General features: G+C 45.6%; 1 protein-coding gene across 2 annotated transcripts in view; it reads left to right on the top strand.

Annotated features, from left to right (window-relative positions):
• Positions 1 to 20968, top strand: part of LOC137340731 (ras-related protein Rab-26) — a 248764-nt gene that overhangs the window by 205855 nt on the left and 21941 nt on the right. The window lies entirely within an intron of this gene.

Genomic DNA, 20968 nt, shown 5'->3' with positions numbered 1-20968 from the left:
AGGAGCGGGACTGGATCCCGCCTCGATCCCGCCCACTTCCGGGTTCCCCGCTGACGCGCCGGCGTGCGCGCGCAGCCCCCGCTGGTGGGAATCCCGCAGGCAATTAAAGCCAGTGGGATGCCACTTGACAATATTTAGTTAGGTATTTCAGGTCATTAACTGACCTGATTAAGGGACTACGTGGGATTTTGGAACAACATGGGACTGTTTCCCACACTGGGGGAAACACTCCCAGCTCGAATGGACGTGTTGCAGCTGTCAGCCTGTGGCAGCTGCAAAGGTCCATTTGATAGGTCGGGGGGGGGGGTGGGGAGACCCTCACTCATTGCAGGAGGCAACTCTGTCACTTGGGACAAAGTTTGGCCTCCACCACCCTCCTCCTGACGGTCAAAGTCACCAATTTGCACACTTACCCCAGGGTCCGGAGACATGTACCTACCTTGCGGACCCCCTCAGATGTACATCTTGCGGATGGGGGCCGCCGTAGCTGCAGTCATGACCTCCTCGGAGGGCGAACAGCCTCGCCAGCCTCGCCATCCACGCCGTCCACCTCTGACACGTGGAGCTCCACAACAGAGTGCTGTGACACATCCACCTGTACACCAGGAGGGAGGGCTACCGCAGAGAGAGATGCGTCGCAGAGGGCACTACCCTCGCCACAGGGTCCACAGACCGAGGCTCAGCCTCCTGGACCTCTCTGAGCAGCAGTGCACATGGAGGCTCAGAGTCACTCGACATGTAGCCGTGGACATCTGCAGCCTCTTTCATGCCGAGCTGCTCCTGGCTGGCCCGTGCACCATCTTCCTACCTGTCGCTGTCAAAGTCACCACTGCCCTCCCGAACTTCTCCTCCGCAGCCTTCCAGGGTGCAACCGGGGACATCGCCGATGTCTCTCAGTCGTCTGCGCAGAAGAGCCCTGCAAATACACCTACACCCACTCTGCAGTGACACAATGGGTGGCATCAGTGGTGGGTCCTCATAGTGATATCCAGGAGCGGGCATTATTGCACAAACCAGACAGGATTCGCGAAGACATGGCAGTAGTGGTGCCAATATAATGTGTGATGTGAGTTGTTCTGAAATTCAATATAAGTAACAACCATGACAAACCCTCAAACACCCTTGTGCATCCCCTTCATGCTCACGACACGTTTGCCTTACGCTGCCTACTGCACATATGTGATGCATGCCCTGTGGCTGCAGCACAGGTGGTGGCAGGTTGAGTGAGGCTGGCCGTGAGAGAGATGCACGAGAGGGTGAGTATGGGATAGAGCCATGAGATTGTATGAGGATTGGGTTGAGTGGTAGTGGCGGGATGAGTACTGGCGAGGTGAGTAGGTGCAGGTAAGATGAGGATGAGGTTTGAGTGGGTATGAGGGGTGATGTGACAGAGTAGTGTTGGCAGTGCCGAAGGAGATGTGGGATGGGGGCAGTGATGTGGCAGACGGAGTGTAGGGGAAAGACTACGTGTTCTCACTGTGGCTGACCTACTGAGGTCATTGGACCGCCTCCTGCACTGTATGCAGGTGGGCGATATGTTGGTGGCGCAGGTGACCCCCTCTGCCACCTCGAGCCAGGCCTTCCTGGTGCCGGAGGCGGGCCGCTTCCTCCCGCCCGCCGGGTGGAAGATCTCTGTCCTCCCCCTCCTCCTCACCCCATGTATTGATACCTGGGGTGAGGCATCATTAAACTGGGAGCAGCCTTCCCCCTGGGCTGCTCCATGCAGTCATCTTTGCTATTGGTTGCAGCATCTGTCAGTGGAGGACTGCCCCTTTAAATAGAGCGCCTCCAGCTGACAGATCTTACTGCGCATGTGCAGCCCGCCCGACGCGCAGATCAGCAGCGGGGGACCCGGAGGAGCAGGTAAGTGGATCCAATTAGTGGTTTGCCTGCTACGATCGCGCGGGAAACCCACTAATTTCACCGGGCGCGTGGGCTAGCCCATCCGCCGAGAACCCGCAGGCCTGCTAAAATCGGGCCCATTGAGTTTAGAATGTTGAGGGGTGATCTAATTGAGGTGTTTAAAATGATAAAGATATTCGCTAGGTTAGATACAGAGAAACTATTTCCTCTGGAGGTGGAATCCACATCAAAGGGGCATAATCTTAAAATGAGAGCTAGGCCGTTCAGGGGTGAAATCAGGAAGCATTTTTTCACACAAAGGGTAGTGGAAATCTGGAACACTCTTCCCCCCAAACGGCTGTGGATGCTGGGGGACGATTGAAAATTTCAAGACTGAGATGGATAGATTTTTGTTGGGTAAGGGAATCAAGGGATATGAAGTAAAGGTGGGTAAATTGAGTTGAGGTACACATCAGCCACGATCTGACTGAATGGCGGAAGAGGCTTGAGGGGCTGAATGGCCGATTCCTGTTCCAATGTTCCTGGTATTCAGCGTTGCCATGGCGAGGGGAGGGAGGGGGGTTAAATTTATAGGCCTCAAGGGAGCCTAATCAATCACCAGGCAATCAATCACTCTCTCTCCGATCCAATTTCTTACAAAAAAAATTATTTTCTTCGGCTGCAAGGAGCTGGCTGGCCAGCCTGTACTGCTTCAGGCTCCTGAGGCAAACAGCCACGATTTCCCTCCTTCCCCGCACTGGGGGGCCAAGAGGCCCCCTGATACAGGCCGAGATTCCACCACAAGCCTCCTGAAAATATTCAAATGAAACTGAGGCCAGGGAAAATCGCCACAGGTCTAGGGTACGGGCATGGGACGGGCAAAAAGTCTTGCCCCACAGAAGTTGCAAAAAGCGTTGGGGCAGGGGTTGCCAACCCTCCAGGATTGTCCTGGAGTCTCCAGGGATTAAAGATTAATCTCCAGGACACTGTGTGAGCAAACCCGGGAGAAAAATCATAGGGGCGTTAAATAAATTGTGTTTTTGGCGTTTTTCTTTGAACATTCGTTCGTTAGATATAAAAATCCAACCAGAGTTTGGCGACCGTAGGTAGGAAAATAACCTCTTTGCCCCAGTGCCATGGTTATGCCAGTGACGGGTATAGAGCTGGGTAAAATGGTAGCTGCATGTCTTTTTGCACAAGCAGGAACCTCTGATGTGATGGTAAAGGGCACACTTACACATTTCAAGCTTTCCTAGGTTCGGAGGTATTATGTTGAATGGCTCACCAAGGTTGACGGCATGAGGAAGCTGAATTAACATTCATAGAGGTACAGTGCAGTCATTAACCTGAAGGGTGCCTCAGCGTAAACTACAGGTGCCAGCTCATTCACACTGTCAGTCACTTATCCAAACCTGTACCCTCAATGATGATATTGGCACTTATTGTTTTAATTAAAACAACAGAGCGAACAGAAAGGATGTGAGAGTTAATTATACTTCTTTGTTATAATTTGATTTTCAAAAGGGGTCAAGATGGTAAGACTCCGTCTTTAATGAAAGTAATTGAAATTTCATGTAAAACACTTGTGGGTAAATTATCAACAACAAGCTCAATTATATTGAGGAGCAGCAGAGGTGGAATGCTCTTGCATTGCACTGAATGCTTCCTTCTAGTAATATACTTCACACCTTATAGCAACTTTTTCCAATTTCCCGCTCCTCTCCTAACCTTATGCTCAAGTTTCTTTCTATGTCATCCCTCAGCTGGCAGTCCTCTGGTCCTTCACCTAAGGACTAGGGTTGCCAACCCGCCAGGATTGTCCTGGAGTCTCCAGGAATTGAAGACTAATAATCTGGACACTGCTCTGAGCAACGTGCGGGAGAAAAATCAGAGAGGCATTAAATAAAATTGTGCGTTTTCTTCATTTTCTTTGAGTACTTTTGTTTATTGGTTATAAAAGTATTGGAGATGGGGAAAAAAGGGCTGTTCGACTCTTCGGGGGGGGGGTGGGTGGGTGGGGGTTGGGTGCTGGAGGCGGGAGGTCATGTGACGTAACATTCAGGAATATGTTCAACCAGAGTTGGCAACCCTACATAAGGATCCATCCTTCACGCGTGGTCTTAAATGGTGAGTATCGGCAAGCCATTTAACTATAGAGACATTACAACTGAACCCGGTCTTGCTCCCAGCAGAGGTTACACGTGGGGACCCTGGCTGATCTGTTTTCCAACCCCCCCCCCCAACCCAGGAGCACGGAGGCTAATTGCAACAACCCATCTGCCATCCTGGCTGGGATTAACGAACTTAACGCATACCAGGAATTAAGTGTGGGCCGTATCAGCCCTGGCTCAATGGGTAGCACCCTTGCATCTGAGTCAGAAGGTTCTGGGCTCAACTCCCAATCAAGGGACTTTGAGCACAAAATCTAAGGCTAACACTCAAGTCCAGTACTGAGGGAGTGCTGCACTATCGGAGGCGCTGTCTTTTAGCTGAGATGTTAAACTGTCTGCAATCTCAGGTGGAAGTAAAAGATCCCCTGGCATTATTTTGAAGAAGATCAGAGCAGTTCTCCCCGGTGTCCTGGCCAATTTATCCCTCAACCAACACCTAAAAACAGATTATCTGGTCATTCTCTCATTACTGTTTGTGGGACCTTGCTGTGTGCAAATTGGCTGCCGCATTTCCTACATTACAACAGTGACTACACTTCAAAAGTACTTCATTGGCTGTAAAGTGCTTTGGGACGTCCTGAGGTTGTGAAAGATGCTATATATATGCAAATCTTTCTTTCTGATCTTTATGGCTCAGCGCTATGGCAGGCTGTGCCTTTACCCATTAGGGCCATTGCGGGGGGATCTCCTGCGGCATATTTTTTTTTTACAACTCACGCTTCCTGCCTTCTGTTTGTGGCTGTGATTCTGAATGTATTGACAACACCACACGTGATGTGGTCCATCTGCACTGGTGGGTACAGCGACATCAGCTTAAAGAGGGCGAACACATCAAACCTTTCACATCCATTGTGTTCAGTCGTAGCTGGAACTAATGAAGCCTAACAATGCATCTTATCTCCGAATTTCTTCCACTCCAACGATGGCCGACTCTTGGATATCAAGATAAACCATCTTGTGATAAACCATCACTCAGACAGTGTAACCCACTTAAATATTTGCCGTTCTCTATAATCTACTGCTGTCTGCCAAGCAGCTTCTAATTTGATTTTGTTCTGCTTTAGTGCACAGGCACTATATATGACTTGTTCCTTTTTTCAAATGGTTTTCTCTATAGAATTGAGCTCTTGGTAAAATCATTCACTGTAGGGCTTAGTGACCAAAAGAATTCTTTCCCTCGGCATCTGGAAGTTGTTTGAAATTGGATACATGCAAGATAAATTCTAAGGGCTTCTCGTCTCTTGTAGATTTGGGCACTGGCAAGAGGGTTTTCTTTCTTTGCACGATTCCTCACAATAGCAAGCTTTTTTCAATGATTCTGACTGGTCTTATTCACGTATTCTTGTCCTTGCTTTCACCCCTCCCTATCTCTGCAACCTCCTCCAGACCTACAACCCTCTGAGATCTCTGCGCTCCTCCAATTCTGGCCTCTTGCCCATCCCCGATTTTCTTCGCTCCACCACTGGCGGCCGTGCCTTGCAGCTGCCTAGGCCCTATGCTCTGGAATTCATTCCCTAAACCTCTCCGCCTCTCTACCCCTCTCTCCTCCCTTAAGACGCTCCTTAAAACCTACCTCTTTGACCAAACTTTTGGTCACCTGCCCTTAATACCTCCCTTTGTGGCTCGGTATCAGATTTTGCCTGATATTCGCTCCTGTGAAGCTCCTTGGGATGTTTTACTACGTTAAAGGTGCTATATAAATGCAAGTTGTTGTTGTTGTGGCATGCATTGCACCAGTAAGTTAAAGAAACAAGTTCAGGAGCTGTCATCTAAGCATCATTTAAAATCAGGCTGGTGATGATGATGGATTTGTGCCTCATGCTGAGGTATATCTGCTTTTGCTGACATATGGACAGTGTTTGGACTGGAGGCAGCATATGTGCCACAGGCAGCACAATGAGCACGCTCTCTCATCTTCTGCCAAACCCTGGTCTCATTTTCTGTCCCGGTCTACTTTATTGTAATTTATGCTTGAAAATGGCTGACGGGCTTTTGATATTCAGAATCATAGAATCATACAGCATTGAAAGCTGCCATTCGGCCCGTCATGCCTGTGCCAACTCTTTGAAAGAGCTGTCCAATTACTCCCCCCCACCCCCCCCCCCCCCCCGCTCTTTCCCCGCTAGAAGGACAAGGCAGCAGGTGCATGGGAGCACCATCACCTTCAAGTCACACGCCACCCCAACTTGGACATATATCGGCTGTTCCTTCATTGGCACTGGGTCAAAATCCTGGAACTCCCTTCCTAACTGCACTGTGGGAGCGCCTTCACCACACGGACTGCAGTGGATCTGTGCAGTATAACGGTAACATAATCGGCGCGGAGCGTGGGTTTTTTCGTTAAGTGCATCCCTTAAGATGTACTGAGGCAGCGTAACGGTCCCAATTAAAGTCAACCAGGTTGGCACAGGCTGAGTTGTCACTTTGAGCAGCAACACCTTCTTAAATCTCGCTCATAACAGCTTTATTTTTGTGTGATTTGTCTTTTGGGAAGAAAACTTTCCGATGAAGCTATTTTTGAGTCAACAGGGAGCTAATGTAGTGATAAGCAGTCAGGTCAGACTGTTTTTTTTTAATGAATGTCAATCTAGTTTGCTGCCTGATGGGATGTTGCTACTGCTGAGATTGAGAAGGTATGAATACCAGTTAATTTCTGGACCACAGTATATTTTGCTGGTGTCTCACTGATGGCAACTTTCCGACATTAGCATCATTATGTTTTGATGAGAGATTCATCCTGCTTTGATTGATGGGTTATTCAAACTGACCTGGTAAGGGTCGGGCACGAACAGCTGGACCATGTTTGGCTCCAGTCAGTAAGTGTCATGCTTTAGTCAGCAGCATGCTACAGCTTGTAAAACTGCAGACTCTTCTGCTACGATTGTGAGCCTTAATTACAGCCAGTTGTAAAATGAATGGCTCTATTTTGTTTATTGTGATTAATCGATGTGATCAAATTAGGTCTTGGTCAAGCGGTAATTAAACATTCCAAGGCCAATGAGTAATTTATCAGTTAAGACGTCTGCCGTGCCTCAGTGACTAACACTGTCTCCTCCGAGTCAGAAGGTTGTGGGTTCGAGTTCCACTGTTAGAGACTTGAGCATATAATCTAGTTTAACACTCCAGTACCGAGGGAGTGCTGCACTGTCCGTTGAGACATTAAACCGATGCCCCGTCTGCCTTCTCAGGTGGATGTAAAAGATCCCATGGCACTTTTTGAAGAAGAGCAGGGGAGTTCCCCCTGGCCAATATTTATCCCTCAACGAACATCACTAAAACAGATTATCTGGTCATTATCTCATTGCTGTTTGTGGGACCTTGCTGTGCACTAATTGTCTGCCACGTTTCCTACATTACAACAGTGATTACACTTCAAACATACTTCATTGGCTGTAAAGCGCTTTGGGACATCCTGGGGTCATTTATAAATGCAAGTTCTTTCTTCTAGTTGTCAATAATCAGTCAGTCCAGAGAACAGAACCTTGAATCATTCAACAGCCTACACGTATGTGAGGGTCATCAACTCGAGACTAGACTAGCAGTGGCTTTTAACCTGTACTATTATTAACCCCATCATCATCATTGTACTGTAGTATGATCCTTTATAGAGTGTTGCGTGGTGGATCGTACATCTCATTCTCTTGGTCCTTGGCTCTCCTCATGTTGGAGAAAATCCCTACATGCTGGGACCTGAGGTCAGATTACATAGAATTACACAGAGTTTACAATGCAGAAACAGGCCATTCGGCCCAACTGGTCCATGCCGGTGTTTATGCTCCACACGAGCCTCCTCCCACCTTACTTCATCTCACCCTATCAGCATATTCTTCTAATCCTTTCTCCCTCATGTATTTATCTAGCTTCTTCTTAAAGGCATCTATGTTATTTGCCTCAACTACTCCGTGTGGTAGCAAGTTCCACATTCTAACCACTCTCTGGGTGAAGACATTTCTCCTGAATTCCTTATTGGATTTATTAGTGACTGTCTTATATTTATAGCCCCTAATGTTGGACTCTCCCACAAGTAGAAACATCTTCTCTACGTCTACCCTGTCAAATCCCTTCATAATCTTCAAGACCTCTATTAGGTCACACCTCAGCCAGGAAAAGAGCCCCAGCCTGTTCAGTCTTTCCTGATAGTTATAACCTCAAGGATGGTATCATCCTTGTAAATCTAAATTGTAAATGTAACGGTTGAAGAGGCAGGAGCTTCTTGGCCTTCCAGAGGGGCATTCCCAGGTCCTCGGAGGACAAGCACTGAGTGCTAAAAGCTCAGGGCCAGTAATCACTATAAATGCATAGCGGTTGTTGCTGTGTTCATTTCTAATGGGGTTTATTTCTGGAAGCGGAACGGATAATGTTAAATTGTATTTGGATTTCAGCTCTGCTTCCAGGGGCAGCCCTAGCCCTGCTGCAGCACTGTAATATAAACGAGGCAATTGGTGCCCGCAGCTCCTGGCAATACCATAGAGCCGTGGAATTTCACAGTAGGAGGCCAGTCAGCTCATTGCACACTTGGTAGGAGGGTGTAATTAGAGTGTGACAAAGTTTACAGAGGAAATTCCCATTATAAACGTGGGCATAGGGATTTATAAAGGAAAAAGGAACTGCATGCAGACCAATGGGAATCAAGACCGATGACCGACCTAACCCGCCCGGCACGAAGCTGATGGGCTCGGATTGGTCGCCCATTTTACACCCCGCCAGTTTCCCGCCGGGTGGGTTAGGTTAAAATTGCCCCTCGAGTGTAGACTTCAGGTGAAGTGGGACTAGGGGCTGGGGATAATTGGACCACGGCATGCAGATGTAATTGTTTCCCCATTTTAAATCCGTCCTTATTTTTAGATTTGCATTATAAATTCACATGTCCACATTTATAATGGGACCTGCCTATGTAAACTGGTCATTCTGTAATTACACCCTTCCCACCAGTGGTGGACATTTATAATGGGAAACAGTGCCCATAGACGCAAGATTTTTAAATACTAGACAATCCCCTGTAGCGTTGCACATGGGAAGTCAAGACCGGGCCAAACTGGGTCAGAGGACAGGAGGAGGAGAGGAATAAGCAAAGGGAAGGAAGGTGGGGAGAGAAGGAGGTTGGGGTCAGGGAGGGGAATGGGGATGGGGGAGAAAGAGGTGATGGGGAGGGGGAAGAGAGAAGAAGGGAGGGAGGAAAGAGAAGAGGGGAAGGGGGAGCTGAAGAGGGAGAGAGAAAGAGGTGTGAGAACGGAAAAGGGCAGCCAGGAATCGGGCGGGTTCTTTACCAGGTGGGCGAGCTGCTCTGCCAGATTACTGCCCATCTGATGAAGGCAAACATTTACCCCGTCATCTCGCCAATTATTAGTGGCATTTACAACAGCTACAATATATATAATTATCCGTCTTCAAAGTATTTTCTTAAAATAGCACAAGTCCAACATAAAGAGGACACAAGATAGACTTCCATTTTGTGATAGACAACTTGCTCCATTCTTAAAACATAAATATTGTAGATAATATAAGTGCAAAAGCTGAGAGCAATACAGAACAGATTAATCACTATTAAGTATTGTTCATGAGTTCTGGGTCTGACATTTTCCTTCTTTATTTTATCTGGAAGCCTATTAGAAGTCTAGCTCTTTAACATTGAAATCAATAGTTAAAAATACATAATGTGAAAAGCAGCAAGGTTAATTAACATTTTACATTTTTCCCGTTATACAATTTGCTCTTTCTGGTTTTAACATTGAGGCATCTGTAAGGATTGGACTTTGTGCCAGCTTTAAGAGACTCACAGTTTTAATAGGATCCTGAGGGTCTTCCATTGGATATTAGCAAATGCTACTCACCTGTTCCCTTGGCGATGACAGCCAGAATTTATGATTAATCAGCACTGGCTTTTCCATTGTTTGTCTCTAATTGATCTTTTAAAGGTTACGGCAGCATTTTCATGCACAGTTTCTTAAGGGTATAGTTACATTCTCTCTATTTATTGGAACTATTCATTAACAGCACCTGTACTGAGCAGAGTAGAGTTCCAGGTGAGGTAAGTAGGAACACTTTTATTAGTAAATCTGTTGGGTTCCTCCAAACTTACTGTTAGAGCCTGAAGACGGCCAGTGCAGGGGGTCCTGTCCCACTGTCGGCCAGCACACCATCCTTGCACCTTGTAGGCCGGTGATGTTGAACAACACGGTCATTTCTTGTTAATGTTGCGCTGTAACACTGGCACGAGCGAAAATATGCAGTGTTTTTGCTACACCTCTAATGACTAAACCCTCTACAGCTTATCGCCCACAACCCTCGCAGCTCTTAACATAAATAAATGATGTGTACTTTAATCGCAAGGCACAAGCACCAAACAAAGCCCACGTTAAACCAACTGAGGACATAGCAAGTCAAAAAGATGACTCTCGATTGGCACGTCAAACCAGCTGCATGCTACTCAACCGCATCAGTATTGCCAAAGCAGAGATCAGGATCTCAGCATGTGGATGATGGTGGGTTTAAAATCCATTGCCTGCCTTTCTGTGCTGCAGTTTGCAGGTTTCCAGTTCCCTCTACCAGAACATGTCCCCAATTTGTTTTCGTTAAAGAAGCAGTGAATGAGAGGGGGGACCATTTTGTGTTGAAAATTATGAAGGGTTTTGATAGAGTAAATCAGGAGAAACTATTTCCACTGGCAGGAGGGTCGGTAACCAGAGATCACAGATTTAAGATAATCGGCAAAAGAATCAGAGGGGAGGTGAGGAGAATTTGTTTTATGCAGCGAGTTGTTATGATCTGGAACGCGCTGCCTGAAAGGGCGGTGGAAGCAGATTCAGTAGTAACTTTCAAAAGGGAATTGGATAAATACTTGAAAAGGAAAGATTTGCAGGGCTATGGGGAAAGAACACGGGGAGTGGGACTAATTGGATAGCTCTTTCAAAGAGCTAGCACAGGCATGATGGGCTGAATGGCCGCCTTCTGTTCTGTATGATTCAATGTGTGCTTCTAACACACATCTTAAGCACAGACCTAGCAATGAACAAGGCTTGTACATAGTGGGTGAGGGTTGAAGGTGCAGTGTGGCATGGCTTTGGTTTCAAGGTAGGAAACTCAGCACAAAGTCAAATGTTCTCTAAAACAACCATCTCACTGGAGACAATCTCAGATCTTCTTCCTCAATGTCAGAAAAACAACCAAGAATACTTTCAGAAATTAAATTAAACAACATGAACCCAATCTACTCTGTCCCCCAGTTTTTCTGGGGTGTAGTTAAATTAAGATTGATTTTTATTTTGCGAGAAAGAGGTGAGATAAGGAATCAGAATTCGTTTCTTTGTCACTAATTTTAATATCTGGAGCTATAACCGTGGTAATGCATCGAACGCCATGGTCTGTCTAGCAGCTGCGAGTCTAGATAGTGTGCACCTTCAGGTTCTTTGGTCGTGGGGTCATCGTGGCTGCGTCTGCCCATGTCCTCAAACATGAGCAAGTTTAGAGAATAAGAAGAACTGTTTTTTCCGAAGGAGATTGGGTATGTGGAACAAACTTCCAGAGGAGAACGTTGATTCAGGGTGGCACTATTTGAAGAAGAGCAGGAAATCCTCCCGGTGTCTTGTTCAACATTCTTCCTTCCTGGCTACAAAAATGGCAGCTGCATTCACCTACACAGCACAAGTGACTGACTGCGCCTCAAAGTAACTCGTTGCCTGTGAAGAGCGTTGAGGCTTTTTTGAGAAGCATGATTGTCTTTCTTTCATCCCGTCGATGTGCATGCGGCATAAAATGCCCAGTAGACTTCCAGGCGACTGCTAAAATTTCCAGGGTCCTTCGTATAAACCCTCCATCGTTGGCCAGTCTTGTGTGCCAGGGTGGGGTAGCCATCTACATTGCTGTTTTTTTTTGGGGGGGGTGGGGGGGGTGGGAAACAGTGGTTACAGTAGCGTAATCCAAAATTCCCTTTGTGGTCCTACGCGGTTGCTTTTACTCCCCGTAGCTCAACCAAATACCCTGCAGTAACCAACTGCTACTGAAGGTAGACGTAGAGAAGGTGGGGGTAATTCTAACCCCCAAGAACAGGTGGGTTGGGTGCGGGGGGCAGTAAAAAGAGTTGATTTTTGGAACAGAATCACATCCCAGCTCCGACGTGCCCACTTCCGGGTTTAACCCAGGCGTGTTTGGATGCGCGCGCTCAGCAGAAACCCATTAGTCCCACACCCCTCCCCCCCCACTTAAAGCCGGTGGGCTGATACTTAAAGGGGCAATGCACCTCATTCTGATAGTTGAGGCAATTAATTTTTTGTACATTGCAAATTAAAACAAATTTAACCTTACCTATTCGGGTTTCCCATCGCTTCCGATTCACGTCAGGTGAAAGCTGGCGGGAAGGGCCGGATCCTTGAGGTGAGGGCCTTTATTGCACTGTTTGTAGGCCCGGAGGGGCAGGAGTGTTTCATCCAGGCCCAACAAGCTCTCTTGGCGCGACTTGACCCCGCGATTGGCCGATCTCCCCTCCCCCCCCACCCCGATGGTGGACCCCCCCCGATCTTCTCCAAGGCCCACCCAATGTTGTCCATGTCCCCGCACCTCCCCCCCACCCCTACGATTTCTTCCAGAGCCCACGATCTCTCTCTCCCTCCTCTCAGCCTGGCTGCCTGGCGCGTGGGAAACCCAGAAGCACAGATACTCACCTTCAATTGAGTTGCGATCGCAGATTGCGAATCACTCATTTGGCTTCCGGGTTCCCCACGTGAATATCCAGGGAAGGGCTGGGTTCCTGGCTCCCAGCTAAAGTCATGTCCCCATGTTTCCACTTACGGGGGAGACCAAAACCAGGGGCCATAAATATAAGATACTCACTAATAAATCCAATAGGGAATTCAAGAGAAACTTCTTTACTCAGAGAGTGGTGAGAATGTGGAACTCGCTACCACATGGTTGAGGCGAATTGCATAGATGCATTTACAGGGAAGCTAGATAAGGTATAGAAGGATATGTTGATAGGGTTAGATGAAGTAAGGGGGGAGGAGGCTCGTGTGGACCATAAACACTGACATGGACCCGTTGGGCCGAATGGCCTGTTTCTGTGCTGTACATTCTATGTAATTCTATGTACTGTTGAAGTCTGGAATGAGAACAATTGCATTGCCCAAGGCAATCCAAAAGCCGCCTTTTTTTTTTAAGCAGTGATTTTTGCAGTCACTGGGGCTCTTGGTAATTCTGATTTCCATCTTCAGTACAGAGCACGTTGCTACAGCTGATGGGACGCAGAGGGACAGTGCAGTTGTTGTGCGCCTGCAATGAAAAAAAATAAAGCAAGCAGCATGGGTTCAACCAGTGCGTGTGTGTCCTCGACACCAAACTCTGCACAAGGCTGACTAGCACTCCACCTAGTGGGCTAATTGGCATTGCAGTATTTTCAATAACCAAAACCATAATGATGCAAATGTGACTCCATGTAATGATTCACATTGTGGTGGCTGGTTGCCCCAGTCAACCAGCTGCTAAAATGTTGTGGTATCTACTGGCAGTTTATCAATAAAGCGGACATCTGTGCTGCACACAGTAGGAACAGAGGAGCAGGAGTAGGCCATTCTGCCCCTTGAGCCCTGAACATTTACCTGAGGAAGGAGGAAGCCTCCGAAAGCTTGTAGATTTCAAATAAAAATTGTTGGACTATAACTTGGTGTTGTAAAATTGTTTACAATTGTCAACCCCAGTCCATCACCAGCATCTCCACACCTTGAGCCTGCTCATTCAATTAGATTATGGCTGATCTGTACCTCGAATAATTTACAGTAAATGTACCTCGTTTACCCGCCTTAGCTCCATATCACATAATAGGTATTCCAACCCTAATGAACCACCTCTGTGAATAAACCCTCTCTGTCTGGTTCAAATGCTACTCCAGCACTTGAAGGCATATTCCAGGCTGACACTTCAGTGCAGTACTGAGGGGAGTGCTGCACCGTTGGAGGTGCCGTCTTTCTGATGAGACGTTAAACCGAGGACCCTTCTGCCCTCTCAGGTGGACGTAAAAGATCCCATGGCACTATTCGAAGAAGAGCAGGGGAGTTCTCCCCAGGTATTTATCCCTCAACCAACATCACAAACTGATTATCTGGTCATTATCACATTGCTGTTTGTGGGATCTTGCTGTGCGCAAATTGGCTGCTGTGTTTCCCGCATTACAACAGTGACTACACTTCAAAAGTACTTCATTGGCTGTAAAGCGCTTTGTGACATCCTGAGGCCATGAAAGGCGCTATATAAATGCAAGTCTTTCTTTCTTCCTTTCTTTCATGCACAAAGATATTATTAATGGAAAATTGCAGCCCCAAAGTGCAAAGGACATCAGCAATAATCTTAAAAATAGTCTCTGTGGCATTGTAAAGATTTTCGAAGCACGTGCAAAAAAAAAACCCACGTAACACTTTGTAAAAATAGCATGAAAGACTGACAAAAAATGACAAATCTCCTCGCAACGGATAGACATTTAATTATTGCCCAGAAATGAAAGTAAAAGCCAGAATTAAGAGATCTCTCAGAGGGTTACAGTTCAAACAGGAAAGCTGCTGTCGAAAAGTCCACTGTGGCTTAAATATTGCCGAGGGACCTTTTGTAGTGCTAATAACTGTCTTCTCATGCTTGAGTTTATTTATAGCATATGGAACCTGTGCATAACAGGAGCCTCTTTCGAGTTCAGCATTCAAGGCTGCACCATGTGAAACTCAGGTTGCTGTGCTCGATCCACACTGAGTGACTGCGAGGTGCTTGTTCAGGGCAACCTGACACTTCTCTCATGAGGCTTTGTGCCCACTGAATCTGTTCCACACTAGAAGGACCGGCCTGTAAAATCCAGAAGTCAGAACTCAACAATTGGACTGTTTAGGAGCATAAATTTCCTTGTCACCTTCCCTTCATTGGTCCACCAAAGTTCACAGGCTTTATTTCACCCAATCTCCATTACACTGCTTGAAATTTCAAATAACTTTAAAAATGTATTTTTTTTCTCACCATCATCAAAGAATCGTACTGCATGAAAGGGAGGTCATTCGGCCCATCGTGCCTGTGCCGGCTCTTTGAAAGAACTATCCAATTAGTCCCACTTCCCCCTCCCCCCCCCCCTCCCCCGCAGCTCTGCAAATGTTTCCTTTTCCGCTAGTTTATGGTTTCACTGGTGCCCTTATTCCAGACGGTACAATCTTCTTGTGTGAGCGGAGGTAGAGTGTTGACAGGCTGTGTGTCTGGGTGGCATCACAGTTCATGCCCAATCCTTGTCCAGGGGCACTGAGGCCAAATGTAGCGCACTCTTGCATCCCCCCCCAGTCTGAGATTGGCAATCTCAACACGGACCAGGGACCAAAACTGGAACCAGCCAAGGCAACAAACCCAACAACAACTTGCATTTATATAGCGCCTTTTACGTAGTAAAACGTCCCCAAGGTGCTTCTCAAGAGCGTTATAAGACAAAAATTTGACACCGAGCCACATAAAGAGATAGTAGAACAGATGACCAAAAGCTCGGTCCAAGAGGTAGGTTTTAAGGAGTGTCTTAAAGGAGGAGAGAGAGGTAGAGAGGCCGAGAGGTTTATGCCGGGAACTCTAGAGCTCCTGCAAGGCCCGAGCGATCAAAATGGAGAAAATACAGATCAGCATGCATTCTCCTAATATTGAATTTTAAATGAAAATTGTTTCCAAAACCTTTGCTCAAATCATTTATGTAAGAACAGATTCTGGCAGAGCTGCAGACGTTATTGAAGGGAAAGCTAATTAAAATGGGTTAAAATTTCCTACCCTGGGGAGCGAATGTCACTCAAGTTTACCGTTGAGTGATCCTCAGTGGGTCCGATGTTTATAGGGCCTCTGACGTAAATTAGCTACACACTGGACATTCGAACAGATTCCTCACAATATTTGCTCCCACATTATCCATGTCTTATTCCTTCCTTAACTGAAAAAGCACAGCGGCTCGATCGATTTCAGTGCATTGTTGAAATCGCCTTTTGTCTAGAGGGTGAATGTGGTGTATTTTCTCCGAACCCCTCTTTATTTCCCGCTGCAGCGATCGCCAAATTAGAAAATCAATCACCCAAGGTTTCTCGCCTGAGGCTTTATTTACAAACCCAGCCACTAAGTACACCTCAGAAAAATACTGCTATTGTTATTCATTAAATTGTGGAAATGGGGCCAGTAGGACATCACGTTTAAATTGCCCGTTCTGTTCTCTTGTTCCAGCTCAGCTGTGACCATGTGTCATACGTGTAGAAGGCAACTAGTCAGGACTGAATGGTGAAATTGTAATGCTAGAGTTTTCACTCGGTCAATAAATTATTAAGAAGACATTTCTGTCATATAATTTCATACTTTGAAATATAGCAGGACATTTATGACAATGTAAATGTTTTTGTATTCTTACTTTTAATTATTTTAACAGATGGTTTGCTTAATAGAGGTATCTTATACAGGATGGCTGGATGAATTAGTGGTTAAAATCTGGGTAAGAAAGTAACTGGCATTTACTGGTAAGTGATGAGTTAGCAGAAGGGAACACAAAGATTGCAGATAGAAAATGTTTTTTCAATTTATATTTACTTGGCAGGAATTAGAAACACAGGAACAGCGGTAGGCCATTCAGCCCCTCGAGCCTATTCCGCCATTCAGTTAGATCATGGCTGATCTGTATCTTATCTCCATCTACCCGCCTTGGTTCCATAATCTTTAATACCCTCGCCTAACAAAAATCTATCAATCTCAGTTTTGATATTTTCAATTGACCCCCAGCCTCAACAGCTTTCTGGGGGAGAGAGTTCCAGATTTCCACTCCCCTTTGTGTGAAGAAGTGCTTCCTGACATCACCCCTGAACGGCCTAGCTCTAATTTTAAGGTTATGCCCCATTGTTCTGGACTCTCCCACCAGAGGAAGTAGATTCTCTCTATCTATCCTATCAACTCCTTTGATCATCTTCAACACCTCAATTAGATCACCCCTTAATCTTCTATATTCAAGGGAATGCAACCTGTCCTCATAATTTAACCCTCTTTCACCTGCAAGATTATTAATAATAACCATTTAAATTGGTACAGTTCTAGGTATCCTGAATCCATACCAACTGTCTGCTTTTCAGATGGATAGTCGGTGTTTTCAGGCCAATGTCAACTTCTCTTCATGGAAGAATGTTATGCTGCTCCCAGCTCTGCCTCCTCAGTGCCACTCCTCACTGCCACCACTGCATGCCACAAGAGCTACCCCGAAATGTGGTGGCAGTGCATTTCCTGCCCACCATACTGGGGACTTGGTCGGCCGCTTAGAGCCTGAAAAATGGGCCCTCAACTTCTAGGCCAAGTTCTTTATGTATTGGTAAGAGGTATTCAGAAGCCAAGGTGAAGGCCCATAGTGCAGGACACCATGGAGGTTCAAAAGAGTAAGGAAGGACACAATAAATAAAGCAGTTGTGACTGGGTGACATAACAGGAGGTTGATGTTTTATTGTTCTGCTATGTTTTGTAAAACGACAATTGCAGGAGCTACAAGTTTCCCAAATGATTCATTCTTAGCTTTTAAAATACTCCCCGTGCGGTCATAAATCTTTTTGGTCTAATTTATATGTGATTTGATGTTAATGGTCCTCAGTTACCTTATCCGTCATTCTGGATAGGTAATCTTTGTCACAAAGCTTAGCCCTGGAACAGCCGTAGTTTCTGAATATTAACATCTACACCACAAGCACGCTGAGGGGACGTGGGAATACTGATAGGATAACGTCAGCAAATAGCGATAACCTCAGCATATTGTAATGTTTACTGTTACTTATTTCCATACATGCAAGCCAAAAAAGTTAATGACTCGGGTATTAAAGAGAAGCAGATCCTAGTTTTTAATTAAACATTAATGCAGAAATTTTTATTAGTTAGCACAGGCAGTATTTACTGCATATTCACAGTGGCTAGTGGGATAGCGGGTGGGTTATTAATGTTTTTATAATTTCACAGCATCTTTACATAATACTGAATGCAACAACAATAACTTGCATTTATATAGCGCCTTTAGCATAGTAAAATATCCCAAGGTGCTTCACAGGAGCGTTATCAAACAAAATCTGACAATTCGTAGTGTACTAAAATCACTTTAATACTAATATGGGAAAATCTTTGGAAATATGTCACACACAATACACTAACTACCAGGAAAGAACAGCTGTCTCAAATCAATCCAGATTGCCGTATATCCTTCCAAATTGCTATTCCAGCACTCGGCGACAACTTGCATTGATACAGAGCTTTTAACGTAGAGAAATGTCCCAAGGGGCTTCACAAAGACATGAAGAAAAATGGACGCCTTGCCAAAGAAGGAGACATTAGGAAGGGTGACGAAGAGCTTCGTCAACGGGTTTTAAAGAGGGTCTCAGAGGAGGAGAAGGAGGTGATGAGGCGAAGGGGTTTAGGCAGGGAATTCCAGAGTGTGGGGCTTTGGGTGCCAGAAGGCAAGGACACCAATGGTGGGGTCAAGAGAGGTGGGGGGAAGGGGAGGGGATGTACGAGAGGTCGGAGTTAGAGGAAAGTTCGGGAGGGCTCTGGGGCTGGAGGAGGTTACAAGATAAGGAGGGGTGAGACCATGGTGGGATTTAAACACAAGGGTGAGAATTCCTTCTCCAGATTATCTTGACCATTGAATCTTAAATCAACCAATATCACTAAAACAGATTAGCTGGTCATTATCACATTGCTGTTTGTGGAACCTTGCTGTGCACAAATTAGCTGCTGCGTTTCCTACATTATAACAGTGACTACACTTCAAAAGTACTTAATTGGCTGTAAAGCACTTTGGGATGTCCTGAGGTCGCGAAAGGTGCTATATAAATGCAAGTCTTTCTTTTTTACTATCACCCCCATATCCTTTTCAAAGCCTCCCTTTTGCTGATTCTGTTGCATAGTCTTTCTTTCAGTGTGCGGTGTTTTGCTTTAGTCGGTATTAAATTTCATTTGCTTGCCCGATTACATAACCGATGTAAGCTCTTCTGCAACACCTTAACTGCGTTTTCTGTCCTTATTGAAATCCTATTTTAATGTAGTCTGCAAAACTTATTGAATTGGTTTCTGCATCCAGGTCAATCTGCCTTTGCTCTGGTCACTGAATAGGGAGCCCGTTCAACTGGAACCTGTGGGTCACGTTCTTTCTCTCAAGATACTTTATGGTTTGTATTAATTATCCGTTTAGCTGCACTGTAGCTACATAATTCAGTGGATTCTCATCACTGGTAAGCAAAGTTGCTGAGGTGGATTGTAAAATCAATGGCACTTTAAATTTATGTGTATGAGTGCAGGCAATTGGGACTAGCTTAGTGGTATAAACTGGGCGACATGGACATGTTGGGCCGAAGGGCCTGTTTCCATGTTGTAACTTCTATGATTCTATGATTTATTCACTTATTATAGTTTAGTTTTTTGCAATTGATTTGTAACTGTGCAGCAATCCCTTGTGCTACATGTCATGTGAGATTTCAAATCATCATGAATTCCTAGGACAACTAAAATGAGGTTCCCTTCCCATTGGAAAAAAATGATTGAACTATCAGAGTTTAATGTGTCTCAAACCCAACAGTGTCCTCATTGAATTACTGAGGGAAATAAAGCTCAGACAAGTCGGTAAAATATTGTTATTTTTATACCAGATCTTGTTTGACTGGAACATTGAGTGCCGTCATGACACCATAGTAGGGATCGTATATAGAACAACAGATCAGTGAGGTACAAGGTGTTATTAAATCAGGGATGTCACAAACTGCAAAAGCAAAGATCAAGCAATAACCAGTAGAACCATGAGATTAAACCACAACCAGCCCCTATAAAGTGAACACCAGTCCAGTGTTGAGGTGACACTGGTCAGAGTATTGAAGCTAATCTTGAAGTCAGACCTTCTAATTGTCAACACTGTCCCTGCTTTAGTGTAAATTACTGATCAATTTTGCCATGTAAATTAAGCATGAATCTTTAAATCCATTCTGAATTGTAATTCGCTGTAATGCAAACTCCGATCAAATTGCTTGACTGAGACCTGCATAGGAATCTATACCCGACAGCGTTCCTTCGACATTGCACATATGTCCATATGTTGTCTGTGACCTAGCTTGACATGCTGCGAAATGAACACAGCTTCTGGCTATAGCTCAGTTTCCCATTATCTCCGGAACGAGTTGTTTCAACAGTGATGCCAGCGGTTGACGTTCAGATTATATTGTTTCTGAAAAGCACTGAAAGGACAAAGCATTGTATCAGTGTGTTACTTATCGGTAATTAAAGTTTTTCAGGCAAGATGTTTTGTATTGTAGCACATGGTAATGGAAGACTACATTTTAATAAAGTAGAAATGTGTTGTCTAACATCAGAAATAACAAAGATTAATGATCACAATCTTTGTCTGCAATTCAACAAATGAAACCTGTGGACCAGGCAATCATTGAATTGACCCAAGAAAATTAGGGCAAAATGACCAGAAAGAAAGAATGAACTTGCATTTAATTAGTGCCTTTCATAACCTACAAGAGCAGGTCAGAGGCTGGGTATTCTGCAGCGAGTGACTCACCTCCTGACTCCCCAAAGCCTCTCCACCATCTACAAGGCACAAGTCAGGAGTGTGATGGAATACTCTCCACTTGCCTGATTGAGTGCAGCTCCAACAACACTCAAGAAGCTCAACACCATCCAGGACAAAGCAGCCCGCTTGATTGGCACCCCATCCACCACCCTAAACATTCACTCCCTTCACCACCGGCGCACTGTGGCTGCAGTGTGTACCATCCACAGGATGCACTGCAGCAACTCGCCAAGGCTTCTTCGACAGCACCTCCCAAACCCGTGACCTCTACCACCTATAAAGACAAGAGCAGCAGGTACATGGGAACAACACCACCTGCACGTTCCCCTCCAAGTCACACACCATCCCAACTTGGAAATATATCGCCGTTCCTTCATCATCACTGGGTCAAAAT

The sequence above is a fragment of the Heptranchias perlo genome, chromosome 22 (genome assembly GCF_035084215.1).
Source record: "Heptranchias perlo isolate sHepPer1 chromosome 22, sHepPer1.hap1, whole genome shotgun sequence".
In the NCBI taxonomy this organism is placed as follows: Eukaryota; Metazoa; Chordata; class Chondrichthyes; order Hexanchiformes; family Hexanchidae; genus Heptranchias; species Heptranchias perlo.
The sequence above is the reverse complement of the archived record's forward strand: the minus strand, read 5'-3'. Positions and strand labels throughout refer to the sequence as shown.